Source organism: Aptenodytes patagonicus, chromosome 6 (genome assembly GCF_965638725.1).
Source record: "Aptenodytes patagonicus chromosome 6, bAptPat1.pri.cur, whole genome shotgun sequence".
NCBI lineage: Eukaryota > Metazoa > Chordata > Aves > Sphenisciformes > Spheniscidae > Aptenodytes > Aptenodytes patagonicus.
This window is the reverse complement of record NC_134954.1, coordinates 38,114,142-38,129,426: the sequence shown is the minus strand read 5'-3', so window position 1 is coordinate 38,129,426 and position 15,285 is coordinate 38,114,142. Positions and strand designations below refer to the sequence as shown.

Below are 15,285 nucleotides of genomic sequence, written 5' to 3'. Positions count from 1 at the left end.
TTAGCTCTCCCAGTCTACATTCCCTCTCAAGACAACAGAAAGCAATGAGTTCCTGTAGGAAAGGGTTCAGAGGTTTTAGTTGAAGCTACTCTGATGGCTCTGAATTTTAGCTACCCTCTTCTAATTCAATGAGCAAGAAAATCCAGGGAGAGCAGTTTTCTCAAAGTTAGCTGCTGAGAATAAGCTTTCCCACCTCTACCTCTAAACCAAAGCATGATGGAACCTATGTTCCAAAACATCTTTGGAAACTACGCCTTTAATTTCAATATTGTCTAATACCATTTTACAACACTATAAAAATGTCACTAAAAGATGCAATTCCTTTTGGATTTTTCCTGGTCTTCTGAAGTTCTACTGTTGTCAAACATCTTAAGCTCAAGATTTTTTAATATTGCCAGTAACTGTTGAATAAAAATCTTACTTTATTCATATGCAAATCTATGCAAATACCAGTTTATGGATTGTGCACTGTGTATGCTGTGATGGGCTGATTACAGGGACAATGGCTATTGACTTTAATGCTTCTTGGAACCCGTTGTATCATGCAAGTTCAGGGAATTTAGTTTTTTCTTTGTGTTTCAGCTTTTTCTTCTGTAAAATGGCGTATTTATAATCATATCCTTTTCCACTTTCCTTACACAGGAGAGAAGAACCTTGGCAATTACTACGTGATATTATTAAATTGATATTAGTATTACTGAATGAAAGCAGTACTAAAATGATAACTTACATTTTTAGAGATTAATGGGATTTCTTGATGCATATCTAGTTTCTGCCATCATAGCCTAATTACCAAAACTTCATTTTATTAATGAACAGAAATATTAAAAAATAAACATTTTTATCTCACTTCGAGTCCTAAATCACTGAAGACTAGAAGAGATAAACAGCTAGGAGACTTTGTGTGGGGCCTGGTATAGCTTTTAAAAATTATGTTCTTATTATATACTGGAACTTTATTAAGCTATTTTGTATTTACAGAGAGTTGTTCTTCCTGAGAACATAAAGCTCCCCTTTTTAAGGAGGAAAAAAAACCCATGGTAAAAAGGTTACTCTAAAACAAGTCATGCATCTGGTGTGTTTAGTTGAGTGGCGTAGTTGTCTCTAACCTGTGTTTCCAGTTGTGCAGATATGATGTGGTGCCCCTATTGTAATCATAACCTCATGGGAAGGAAACTTATCCTGGTAGACCAATCCTACAGGCAAATTTGAGAAGACCAAGCTACTCCTGCTGCTAAAATTGTGTTCAGAGACACTTTCTACCTATATGGGAGATGCGTCCAGCTGACTGCCCAGGAGACAGGTAAGAGAATTTTCTCCTGGGACCACAGCAGCTAGACGTTAAAATTTGTAAGTCAGGCTATGACTTACAAGGCAACAAGCTGACGCTGGCAAACTGCTCCTTCCTGCAAGCAGAAAATTATTTAAGTAATGAGCTTCAGTCCCAGTTCACAAATTTGCCTCCTTCCCAAAGGTGCAACACTCCAAGGCACAGTGGAATTAAATCAGTACAATTACAGGGTATTATAATAATAAACATTATCCAAAATTAGAATGTTAGGTCTCAATGGACGGTTTTTACCATCAGAACAAGCATTCCCATAGGTTTTCTTGAGGTCCATAGCGTGGGGATATATTTGCAGGTCAACAATGTCACTGAGCTTTTGAGGAAAAAAACCCAAACAATTATATTAAACTAGAAACATCATGAAAATCATAGGCAATGAGGAGGAAAAAAAGAATTCAGAACAATAAACAATAGTCATATTCCTGCTGAAATTCACCATTGCTACTGAGGGACTTTGCAAACACTGCATCCAAGTTGGAATTCAAGATACAAATTCCAGGGGCCCCATGCTTTTTTCCAAATATGCTTGAAAATCATTTTAAAGCAGCTTATCTCTTGTCCACATAGAGATATTCATGTCTCATGTCTAACAGAAAATGCTTTAAATATGAAAGATTCCTTTGAATGTCACTAAGCAGTTTAGATAATTGCTTCAAACAGCATTCCCTGCTTGAGAAATGCAGCACACACCGCCCCACCCACTCCATGGCAGCCTACAAGTTTTGATTTAAAGCAATTAAAAATAAGTGGCATCTTGTCTTACTCATCACCATTTTGCTCAAAAAAAAGGTTATATAATATGTCAAAAAGTGATGCAATTATATGTAATATTACAATGAGAACCCGGTCTTCAGAAAACCAGTATAAATCCAATATGCTGAAAATCAGCTTTTAGGATTTTTCTTTGCTACTCATAAATCCCTTACAAACAGACCTTCGATTCTAAAGGTTCAGCTTGAGATGATGTTGTAGGTCCCTATGTCATAAAAAGCTATTTAACGTTTATTTTAAAAATGAGAAGTATGGCAATCTTCTTATCTGTTGTGTGGGGACACGGTAAAAAACATTAAATGTAGTTTGCTGGAACAATGAACTGTGCTTACATTCAAATATAAATCTGAAAAATGGAAAGCTGTCCAAAGCTTGGATTAGTGCTCAGATTGAAACCTAATTGGTCTTTAATCCTCTATCATTGAAGAAAACAGGAAAATTACAGATTGCAAATGACAGCAATGCTAAACCCCAGGAGTGTGGAAGCTTCTCAAAAAACCACTGAGGAGATGTGTATTATGCCAGTTTTGTCATTAATTTGCCTATCCTAATTCGTTTTGAACAATCTTCACACAATAAAAGCAAAGAAAAACGAGGAAAAAGTTTTAAGGCAGAACATTTCTACTATAGGATGTACCAGCTTTTGGTTTTGCAGATGTCCTACCATATGCAGTTGATGTGCAAATTTAGTCACTCGTTACTATCAGTGAGGTACCAGGTTTTGTATACTATAAAACCTTAAAATGCAATAGAAGTGTAGTCAGACACTGACTACGAAATTGACTACTCTATAGGATACAGAATTGTGTCCAGTACCGAACCCAGAGGAAAAAATCCTTCCAACATCACAGGAAAATACTGATATCTATTTTTACTTGGGGGGGGGAGAGTGTGTCTGCCTCTTGTATTAAGTGGGTATATTTTACAACAATTTGACTAGGATCATGTGCTTATTGCTTGCTTTTGCAAATGCTATAGAGGACTACATACAAATCTTTACCAAAATTTTATTACATCTGCTACTTTGCCCTAACCTCACACCCTTTTCATTTAAACATGTTATGAGCAGTCAAAGAAGAGGTATGATTTGTTCTCGACAGTCCACCATATCTGCAGCTTATTCTCAGTTTCTACATATATACATATGGATCATTTAATTTTACAGCATCTTCTTTGCATTTTGTAATTAGGCTGCCTGCTTAATATTTCCTGAAACTCTCTGTATTCCATCTGTCTGTGGAAATAATGCTTATTTTGGGCCTTCTCTAGTTCTCTGGGATTTTACCCAATTTTAAGCACAGACGTTGCTTTAGTTAGTTCTGAAATGCCCTAGAGTAAAATTCATCAGATCCTGTTTAGCTGAAAGCATTAATTGATGTAAGAGTTCTTTGACCTGTTCTTTATTCTGTTCCTGTCCCCTGTTGTGTTTTAATAATTGTATTAAAAATAATTAACCTTTTACAGGAAAACTGAAACAGAATAAGCAGTTAATATTCTGTATCTTCTGCTGTTTGCTTACCTTTCTCATGAAGTCATTTTGCACTAGTTCAACAGTAATTTATTTTAAATCCTTCCTTAAATTAAATGGCCACACGTTTTCATATAGACAAAGTTTCTATTCTACAGCGGAATGGAATCTTTTTCTAAATGTTTGGGTCCAAAGATAACCACTTTACAATAAATTGCACCAGCATTCAGTAGAACATGGAAACTTTTGCTGCCATTAAACTGTACAACACCAAATATAGCCAGTAAGATAAAAATCTATCGATCCTATGAGTTTTTCTACACTACAGACCTGTATGGAAAAGATGGACACACACCATCACATTAAGTCTGTATATATGCCCAGCATGTCTCAAGCACCAGCAAGTCTAGAGTCATGAATATAAGTTAAGAAGATAATTCTTGACTAAAAATCATTTATTCCAAATAAAACACTAGCAGTTATTTTTGTGTTAAGACTGCAGTTTTACCAACAGTGAAGAATAATATTGCAGGCAAAAACTAGAAGCTTTTTTTTTTAAAATTCAGCCACTGAATCACCTGTAAACAATGCAGCAATCCTTTTATAGTGGTTTGTGCATGAAAATTAATTTTGTTGTTGATTAAGCAGGAATACTTCTCAATGCCTACTTTTCCATCTCTTAAAATAATGGAGCATCAAATGCTAAAAACCTTTGTTGGATATCAGCTATTGCCTCCTGACAATCACCACGCATCTCTTATAGTGCCTAAGACAGATCCATAACGTTACCATCATTACTCTCAGAAGCAGACCTGGCTCTCTGTGTATTTATATAAAAAGTACTGAAATCTCAGACTTTGCTAGGGCTCTGTTTCAGGTGATACCACCTTCATTCACAGTTCCTCACTGACGACTCAGTAATCTACCTTGGTTTTTACCACCTATGACTGTAGTGAATATCTCGAGTTATATACTTAAATTATTTCTTCCGTTAGTGCTGTAGTTTGCACATATGACCATGTTCTCCTGTATCTGTGACCCTAGACATACCTCTTAAATGGAGGATGGGAGACAGAATATTTGTTTATTAGCATCAGATAAGAAAAATGTATAATTATAAAAAGCCAATCTTCAACACAAAATGAATGCTTAATGTTGATGGAGAAAAAGTCTTTGCCTATACAATATGTTTTCAGGAAGCACCCTGCACAAATAGCTATTTCTCCAGCTTTCTTTTGCAGGGATCTGGTTTTCATCCAGCAAAAATCAACGCGGCTCTACTGATTTCAAGGTTCAAAAGTATTTCATCAGGTGTTTTGCCTACTGAAGACTCAAAGATAATCTGTCAAAAGGTGCCACAGGATATTATGCTTCAACTGAAAAAATGATTAAACATCTTTCCTCTAGTCTTGCAAAGGATGAAGGGCTCAAAGCTCTGCATTTCACTTCTGCTTAAACACAGAGCTGTAAAGTAAAATATTTAGTGATTTTGAAATACCGTTAGGACAAACCTTTCTACACTCCCTTTTTTAACTTAATGTAAGGGGTGGAAACACCTATATTTCCTACGTGGCCAGAAAGAGGCAGGACACGGTCATGGTGAGCGGTTACTTCACATTCAGCAATGAAATGTCCTTCTCTCCCTAGTACGCAATCTTACCACAGGAATTATTAGTGCTCATACTACACTGGTCCTAATCTACAGTTTGAAACACATCAGTGTCATGGAAAGAAGTAATGTAACAACTTCCTAGATTACACAATGGAGAGATTAGCCCTAAAGCAGATCAATAACATCAATGGTTTGAGTTCGAGGATAAATAAACCTGATATTGGTAACAGGTTAATTGTGTTTTAAGCTGCTCACGCCAGTGATAAAAATTTGATAAGACTGAAGATTTCAAAGGCTTTTGGGTTTTTTTGTTTTGTTTTGTTTTGTTATGGCTAAACTAAAAGTCTAAGCTTAGACCATAATTCAATTAGGCTGAGAGATATATACAAACAAGAAAATAAAAACAAGGAATTTAATCTTATGAAGTGTGATCCTAACTGCTACAGTGACAACCCAATGTGTCATTCTGCAAGTATGAAATCAACAGGAGGAGGCTGTTCTGCTTTGCCAGTTTAATTTAATGGAAGTTTTTCAGTTTAAACCAGAGTTTAGAAGATAACAGAGGCGAGGATCTGACCTCAGCAAAGTTGATTCTGTATCCTCATGATCTTCAGCGCCTGACAGGAGATTGTTCAATGTTTTCTAACTATAAGAAATCCTGTAAATATATGGAATGTGGCTTCCCCCCCCCCCCCCCCCCAAGCTATACTAAACCACTCAGAGGTAAAACTGTGCATTATTGAATGATCAAGCCACTACAAAGCAATATAGGTGTAACCAATAGAGGCAATTAAATGCTTCCTTTAACACAGTATATTGACATTAACATTTTGTCTCCCAGATTTGCTCTGCATTGTGGAAAACCTCCTAAACAAATATGCTTAAAATATAAGTACTCAACTTTTTGCATAGTTAAGTACTAAAATCTCATTTACACTTGAACTCCTATGTATTTTCCAATAGTTTGAAATGGTTTCTGGTAGCAGTGTGTTAACAGAGAGGCATATTATAAATGAGTTACATGGAGTAAAAATGATTATTTTAATGTTGAATATGATTTTTCTCATTTAAATGATCATTGGATTCAAGGTGACTCAATCATGTGCTGAATCCAGGGTAGTTCAGGAGTGAAATTTAATCATAGAAAGTATCTCCTGAGAAACTAAACATAATGTGGTAATATGGAAGCGGTCACTTACAGAAACATCTCTCATTTCAGCCTTAATTCCCCTCAGAGTTTTCTTTTTTGCACAAAACTCTGCTTGCTATCGGGAATTGCTCTTCCACTGTTTCTGTGTCGCTCTTGCTGACCAGAATTATCAGAGTTATATCTGTATGTGGCCATAATTACTTCATACACATATTCACCCCATCTCTCATTTATGTTTTCCCATTTACTGATTAACTCTAGGAAGGAAATTTTCAGAGGCATCCCTGGAGATTACATGCCCAACTTCCACTGATTTCCAGAACTATCTTTTTTTTTTCCCCCCATAGAAATTTACTAGCTAACAATTGCACATTTGAAAAAGCTTTGCCCATCACCACCAATGGTTTTGCTGAATCTCTATGTTTTCACAGTCCCAGTCATCATGTGTCACTGTACAATCTTTACGTGTGTTTTTTTAGTAGATAGATGCGTTATATAACTGTGTGCGTGCAGTTAGCTTTGAGAATTTGGTAAACATGAAAATCACTATCTTTCTCTTTCCCACATACAAATCCCTAATAAAAGATGTTTTCCAATTAATATTTTTAGTTACACTTGCCTTTTTCTCTATTTTGGGGGGATTAAATTACCTTCTAATTCAATCAAAGTAGATGCCCAAGAAATTATTTCAATATTAGTTAAGAAGCCTCCTGGTAAAACTCACTGTAAAAGAAAAAAAATATACCAACAACAGCAAGCCTCCTATAGTGCTGTATTTACTAAATAGGAAATAAGGCTAATTAACATTCTACCCCATTTCAAAGGAAGAAAAGCACCTTGTTATGATTCAGTTTTCCTAATCTCTGTGTAAACAATTATAAAATGCAAATATTTGACCATTTATGCATAAAGCAATCACCATTTTTCTTTTCCAAATAAATAGGTGTGGAAGTCAGTTTTAGCAATAGTCCCTGGACTCGGTGAGAGCGACTATCTAACCAGACCAGCAGACAAAGTGCCAGGAGGATCAGAGATTTGGAGTTCACCTGCTGCCAAATTAAAAACCGTTCCCACAATATTCTTATTACACAAATACTGGTCAGAGTTGGAAGTCTTTCACCAAATAATATTTATTTATTTATTTATTTATTTCTAGGTTACAGCTTGTGCTTTAAATATATAACACTGGGGTACCTTCTAGCAAACTACATGTTGTACTGTTTAATGTCACTAAGACTTTGTAGATACTGGGGAGCAATATTTCAAAACAGATGATCTGACCTTTAGAGTCTTTCTGGGGATTCTAGTCATATTTGTCTCAGACAGAAATTGTATTTTGTTCTGGATTTTATTTGATAATGGAAGGTTAGGCAAATACAAACAGTCAGAGCAACAATTTCTTGCTCACGTACAGATACAAGCGCTGAGCGTCCCAGATGTACTGTAGGCATCTTCCCAATATTTCCACACATGTTAACTCGTAGCTTGTCTCTTATCTGTTTAAGTTTCCACTTTTACAAAATGTAATTCTTCCTGCTTTGTAGCTATATTTTTCTACCAGTGAAAAAAAATAGGCCAAAAAGTGGCACTAAAATTTAAATAGACCATAGGGCAGATTGTCTCATCCTAATGCTGCGTTTTATTTGCAATGGTTTTAATCACAAAGACAGCAGAAGATCACTTCTCTTAATAAAAAAAAAAAGCAATAAAAAATAAAAAACTTTGCTACATTTAGGTCCTTCCACAGTGCTGGAGTAGTGCCTTATGGAAACATATGCTAGGCTGTTATAATTAATCATGCAAGTAATCGCTTTGCAGGAAGAGGGACAGAAACCTTAACACCCTTTGAGTACAAATTCGGATCTTACCCAGCAAAGCCTGTGGAAACTTTACAACTTTCAAGCAGGAGCTTGTATTTCACAGTCATCTGCATTTGCAGATGAAACTCAAACTGATGAAGCCCAGTAGTAAGAGAAGGATGAAAGGACTCGTAGCAAGATGAAAGAGAAAGCATAGGATATAGATCAATAAACCAAGTACTTTAATTGGACTGAGACATTTTCAGGGAATATTTCAGAGGAATGAAATGTTATTAGTTATTAACCAACGCATTTACCAATCAATTATAAGCCATTATTTGTCCGGATAGGAAGCATTTAAAAAACAATACCTAGTTACATTTTCTGCTGAAACTGGTCATGAGGATAGGTCCTTGCTTTCTAAGAGATAGTGCACCAAAACTTACCTCCTGATCTTGTGGAGTACCCAGTGACAAAGACTACATGTTTACTGCTGGTGAGGAAAAAAAAAAAAGTTTCAGGACATACAAACTAATCACAAAACTTTAATACACTTGCTCTGTTGAGATTGACCCTGGAAGAATCTCATCCCAGAAAACCTCCTACCACATCTTACTGATTCACTTAAAATATATACTTGGAATTTTCACTTGAAAAAAAAATACACACACACCCCCAATTACAGTTATGCTCCACATGTTTTATGCAGTCTCCCTCCAAGAACAAATAATTCTTTAAGGGATTAAAAAAAAAAGTTATGTTGGTTAACTAGAAACAGGAGTAACGGGTGGTGAGAGAAAGTAAGAACTAAGAAAAACCACCATTTATTTATATAAGCCCATTTGTGAGAAGTTCTTCAAGAATATACAAGGAACTTAAGAAAGGTCAAATATAGACTGAACATCAAGAAATGTTCCTGACAGTGAAAATGCAGGCTAAATGGCAAGAATCATTCTTGACAGTGAAATTTTGCAGTCGGTGAATCAATCTTCCAAAGGAAGTATGTGATGACCTCTTTGGCTGGAGCCCTGAGAACTAAATGAAGCAAGATGGGACACAGAAAATTTTCAGAATCTTGGGGCTTACATTAACTGTCCAGATGCAAATTGGCGGGACCTACTCCGGATGACATAAGAAAAGCTGTTTCTTTCTCGCTTTGCTAGTAGTTTATGGTCAGACACATCTGAAACTACCAAGGTTACCTTATGTACTTGTCTAGATGACTTTTTGTCTTAACATTCATTTCTATTATGGAAAAGGTTTTATTTCCAATTACTGTACAATCCATATAAAGACCGTATAAAAGGCATTTATATTTATAAAAGTAAAAAAATGGAAATTTCTAACAAAGCCATGAGTAAAGCAATATGCATTTCTCTATAATTAAAATTTCTGCCCTCATCATAAAAGTCACTACCTTTATACAAATCTCATCAGAATAGTCACCTTGTTTGCACCTAGCTGTGAGACATAAAGCGTCTGCAGTAAAAGCAGTATTAAAAGCATCCTTTAAAAGAAATCCTACTGTTTCTTTCTTTTTCTATTTTACCTCAGATATTATTATATTATAATGGATTTTAGTGATACCTAACAGGTGTAGAATTAAAAGCCCAGATTTAAAAAACACATAAATCTTAAAGGCATTATTTTTTTTAAAAGCTTGTGACTCCTGGCTACCATTGCCGGAAGAGTTATTGGCATAGGATGGAGTGGGTGGGTGGAGCAGACGGCCCAGCTGCATGGAGAACAGCAAAGTGTACAGATCTGCTGCCCCTCAAGTATCTATCCCAGCTGTATGGCAAAATAGTCATTTAGTAAATAAATGAAGCAGTGACATTATGAGAACAGGGAGGAAGTCCCCTAATGATGCTAATTTTCATGGACTCTGTAAGACATTTTAGTTTGTGCTTTATGTGGGAACATGTTTAATACAGTACACACAACACGAGTCAGCACTTACACCAGTGCAACTCCAAACTCACCCCCAGTAGCAAAATGAGACTAGCATGCATTTACAACAGTATAAACCTAGAGTTGAATTTAGCCTTCTAATTATAACAGTTTGTTCATACTTTCTCTCTTTTTTCCCTCATCTCATTCATTTAAAGCAGCAACAAAACCAACAAAAAGTGCCTAATACAGCTGTTACCTCTTCATTATTGGCTTTGGAGATCTCAACCTGCAGTTACTGTTGTAGGAGGAATCATGGGTGAAGACTTTCTGAATGCTTTTGTTTTGGTTCAGTGCAGCATATAAATCAAAAATTGTTATGTACATCTTGCATGTTGTTTACTCTCCAGCGTTATTCTAGCTGCATTTCTACAAGCTTAAGCTCAAAACAGACATTCAGGAGATTTTAGACACTTAGGCTCCATCATTTTCATTAATGGGAACTAACTGTCTGTATGGACCTGTGAACTGAAAACTGTTCTAGGCCTCATGTGTACCAATGATGTAGAGATAGGAAGAAGATTATCTTATCCTACAATAAATACCATTGCAGCAATCATAATACAGTTGGAGATGAACTATTTTCAAACTGCTGACGTGTCTGAATTCTGACAGGACTGCCTTGAGGAAGAAAATGCAGAACAGTGATTTCTCCCAGAAGAATCTGGGATGCTTCCTCTTTAGAGATCTGCAGAGTATCTTTCAGGATAGAGCACAGACCGTTCCAAACAGGGGTTAAAAACCAATAGCTAGAGAAGACTCCTTGGTTAGAAAAGCCACTGGTCTTCAGGGATGAAAACTTAGCACTGAGTTTTGATTCCACGTTTGCACAGCCTCTTCACCCTTTCACTGTGTTAACATAAAGCAACACCGGGAAGACAATTGCTTACTGTTTTCTCCGATAACTGCAATTTTGCTAAAGGTTTTCTACATATGTTCTGTAGATGTCTCGTTGACAATAACGATTCTCTCCTACAGCACATAATCTGTGTGCAATCAGAGCTCACGATCTTCCAGGAGGGTTTTGCTTTCCACATTGTGAAATGTGTAGGAAATAAATGCCATCAGAATATTGTGGACTACTCCACAGCTCCTCCATTTCACTTCCAGTGCAACACCATTGCATTATGCACATGCAAATTTAGAAGTGGCAAATTTAAGCTCTTTAGACTAGACTGATTCATTTTTACCAGAGTCTTTCTATTATTAAGGAGCTTACTTCTGATGATGTTTTTCTCTTTACACTATTTAAATGTCTATGGTTTTAAGTTCTGCCTCATATAGCTGCATAACGTACTTGCAATGCATAGGAGAGATAGAAACCCCTATTGAAACATGACCTTATGTGATCAGAAATGAGGATTTGTGAATTATACCCATACTTTAAATAGCTTTAATAAATTCAGCCACTTTTTTTTTTTTTTCCTAAAAAAGCATAGTAACACTTTTAGATCAAATTTTCCTAAGGATTGCACATCACTGAAACGTTGAAATGAAATAGGCTGAAAAAAATGTGGCATTTTCTGGTTCACCTGTTATGTATTTCCAATTTTTTATCCAACATATGTAGAGAATTAGTACTCACATGCACACAGAAATCATTTCAGTTCAAATAAGCGACGGAAAAACTGGAGGAACAGAGTGGCTCCTATTCAGAACCTACAGGAAAAAAACAAGAGCGAGGAGTTAATTTGCTATTTACTTGGAATTCCAACCAGTTGACATTTTTGCCTCAGTTCTTCAGCAACACGAAATAGTTTCTTCCTTCTGATTTTCTGAAGTTTTTTGGGTTCCTGACTTCTTCCATCAGCAGACAGCTGTCTGTCCAGCTACAGCTCTCTTAACACTATTAGGCTTAATTAAGCTGCCATAGTCTCAGAGTTGCTCTTAAATTTATTCCTACCGTAAATGCAACGGAGTGTTCTGGTTCCTACCATCTCTTATCAGTTCTTCCTGGCTTCCTCTTTGCTATTTTGCATTATCTTAATTATTTCTTCCTTTGTTGTATTACATATTTCTCTATTGCATCCCTGAGCTGTCATGCTAAAACCTCAGCACTCCTACATACAAGAAGTTCAAATCCAACTTTCCAGGCAATTACCCTCTAGCTCTGTGAGATACTGTTTTCCAGAACTGTATTACAATGACTGTCAGCAATGGATCGCTCTGAATATAAATATAAAGTAGTATTTCTGCTTTCAGCTTTTTACATATGGCTTCTTGAAAGGATCTATAGACCAAAATAATTAGTGGCAGAGAGCTGAAGACCTGGCAGGGAATCGTGATAGCTCTATTAGGAGAGCAATCAATACTTCAGTGATAGTCAATCACTACCTGAATAATTCTTTCCAGTCAAATTGCAATCACACAGTGTGCGTGATTTACCTAGGGTATGATTTTATAGCAAAAATTACGAATACAGCACACAGGGTTAGCGAAGGATCACTTTAAATAGCTTGCAAGCCCTCCAGTGGCACCCGCCACGTTACACACTGCAAAAGCATCCAGTAAACTGTTAAAACGGCCGTATAAATACATCCATGTAGGTGCACATCTTGTTTGTCAGATGATTTAGCAAATAGGTTGTTCCCAGTGCTTTACATACATGTTGGTTTCACTCTAAAATGTTTCAGAAATTGCATGTGAAGAAAGCTTAAGGTATCCTGGCAAACACTTCATAGCAAAAAAGAAAACCCAGAGCTAGCTGGATTAGTAAATTGCTAAACTGACTCTTTTTGGAAAGCAATGAAAGCCACAAAACAGGTGAAATTTGAGTAAAAAAAAAAAACAAACAACAAAAACAACTTTACTGCATTTTTAAAATTATGAACAGCCAAAATTACCAAATGTTTAACCTCCACTGAAAGCTTAAATCAGATCAGACTGATAGAGGCTGTAAAGTACCTTAGCTTTGAATTGAACATGAAGGCTAGGTGGGGATGTCAGTAGAGTCAAAATAATCCAACATGGGCAGGACCAGTCATACAGTGCTGTGCAGAAACAGGAGAATCAAAGAGCCTACTCTTTATAGATAGGAGACCATCTCTAGTGACGCTTACTCTTGCTTTATAAAAAGCGGTCAGAAAATAGTAGGTTCCAGTAAACTTCATGAGCTCAGTCTGCTTCAAATATTTCTAATTATTTAATTTCTATCCTTAATTTTTAAATAGTGCCATAACATGTACCTACAGAAACATCAGCTCTCCTATCTCGCTACGGTTTCATTATCCAGCAAAACCTTTTTGTTACAAAGGAGTAAAGGTGGGAGTAAGTACAAGCATGCAACTAATAGCTCAGGATAGATAAAGACTAGCGAGACTTTTTTTTCTCATAAATTGTCACTACACGTGTAGTGTTCCCTGCATGTTGCAAAACATGCTGCTGCTGCTAATGAGTTTTACAGGATAAGGTAGAATTGGAGGTGGCTGGCAATGGCACATGGCTCCTATCATACTGTCTGTAAAGGTAAACTTCCCTGACTGGAGCCCTCTAAACCATTATGTTTAATGTAAATCTCAACAGAAAAAAAAAGATCAATATCTTCAAATTGGAATTGCTTGCCTTGCTCTGCAACTGGCAGGATTGCCAGAGAGAGAAACAGAATCCGATCAGGGTGAGAGAGAGAAATAATTCATGGTAATTCCACCTTTCCCACTGCTTCATTTCTTAAACTGGCTTTTCACGAAAAACATCCTTCACAAATGCTGCCAGGGGAGATCTCACTACAAGCATAAGGACAAAGCAGATCCAGGAGAGAGTGCAAAGGGTTCTTGCACAGCCCTCTACCTTTTATTTGCCTTTTATTTTTTGTCAGAAAAAATTATTCCATTTTTTACCCCTTTGTCATTTCCTTGGCAGCTTACATCAGCTCACATTAGTTTCATAGCTTTTTCTTTTTCTTTTCTTCTTTGCATTACATTTTGGGCATTGCCAAGTAGTGAAGATTTTGTTTTAAGCAAATGCTAATACTGAAGCTTTGCATTAATGAATAAAACAAATGAAAATATCCGTAGTTTCACCACAATAAAACAGGGGCTATGTAACAAAATAGACTCAGAAAGGTTGTTTGTAAGATAAAAAGTTCAATTAATGAAAGAAGGAAAATTATGTAACACACCAGACAGTGCCACAGCTGTCTGAAGGTCAGTGGGCACTACAGGTTGTATCTGAGGTGGCTTTACCCAGGTTTCACAGCCAAGCTTCCCCTTAGGCTTAAGGTTTTACAGGCAACTGAACCACATAGTCTGTTTTCCATTGCCCCTTCATTTGATTCAACTAGTTCCCGCTCTCTGCAACACTTCATGAAGAGTGTGTGAAGAAGAAGAAAAAAAAAATCAATCTGGAGAACACGATCCTTATTTAACAACCTGACATCTCAGAAATGCTGGAGGCTGAAAAGACAGACAGACCCAGACCATATAGGAACATTGCCCAGTTGAACTAACCTTTCCCTGCTTCACTATAAATGCCATAGCCTCTATTATGTATGTCAAGGTCTTTTAATGCAAATTTTTGAAATTATGAAGCAAACAGGCAAAAAAAAAAAAGATAAAAATTCATGCAGAAGCCAAATTTTAGACAAGGAGCGCCCCATGAAAATTCAAAATAAAGGTATGGCATAAAAACCTTATCTTGAATTTTTGATCCTTAAGTTCAGAGCCTCATGATTTCTTGACGCAATGCAATAACATCCTTGGCATTAGTGCTACCAGAAAGATTTCTATACCAGCCAATATAAAGTCTTCAGCATCTTTGTTCTGGCATCAGATAGCCCCAATCATTGCCCCATGCTGCATTTCCATAATTTGGAGTAACAACCAAAGATTATATTTACCTCAGTATTTTCTTCCTCCAGTGTTTGTCTACCCCCCCTTACATCTTCCTGTGGCTGCTGCTGCTGCTACACGTTATTTGTGGCTAATAGGGAAAGCAAAACATTTTCTTCATGGCGTATATAAATGTAAACAAATACAGTGGCTGAAAGTATGGTTGGGTTTCTGTTTCGCACTGACTCATGCTGTTATATCATGCATAGAGTTGATCACCATGGCAATGAGGTGCCAGAAACCATTTCCAAACTTTCGTGAATATTTAAGCATAGGCAGAAAAGTTCAAACATTTCTATAAAAATGTTTTGCTTCTCTTTCAACTCACGAACTGTTATGAATGCCATGGTGATTTTCTTAG

The 15,285-nt window shown here is 36.5% G+C and overlaps 1 long non-coding RNA gene across 1 annotated transcript in view; it reads right to left on the bottom strand.

The window, feature by feature from the left end:
- LOC143161508 (uncharacterized) overlaps window positions 1-14,991 on the bottom strand; it is a 49,160-nt gene extending 34,169 nt beyond the window's left edge. Inside the window, exons 1-2 of the long non-coding RNA XR_012995550.1 lie at window positions 14,933-14,991; window positions 11,684-11,757 (exon numbers count right to left, since the gene is read on the bottom strand). This is a non-coding gene — a long non-coding RNA (uncharacterized LOC143161508). The remainder of the gene's footprint in view (window positions 1-11,683; window positions 11,758-14,932) is intronic.
- Between the last annotated feature and the right edge of the window lie 294 nt (window positions 14,992-15,285).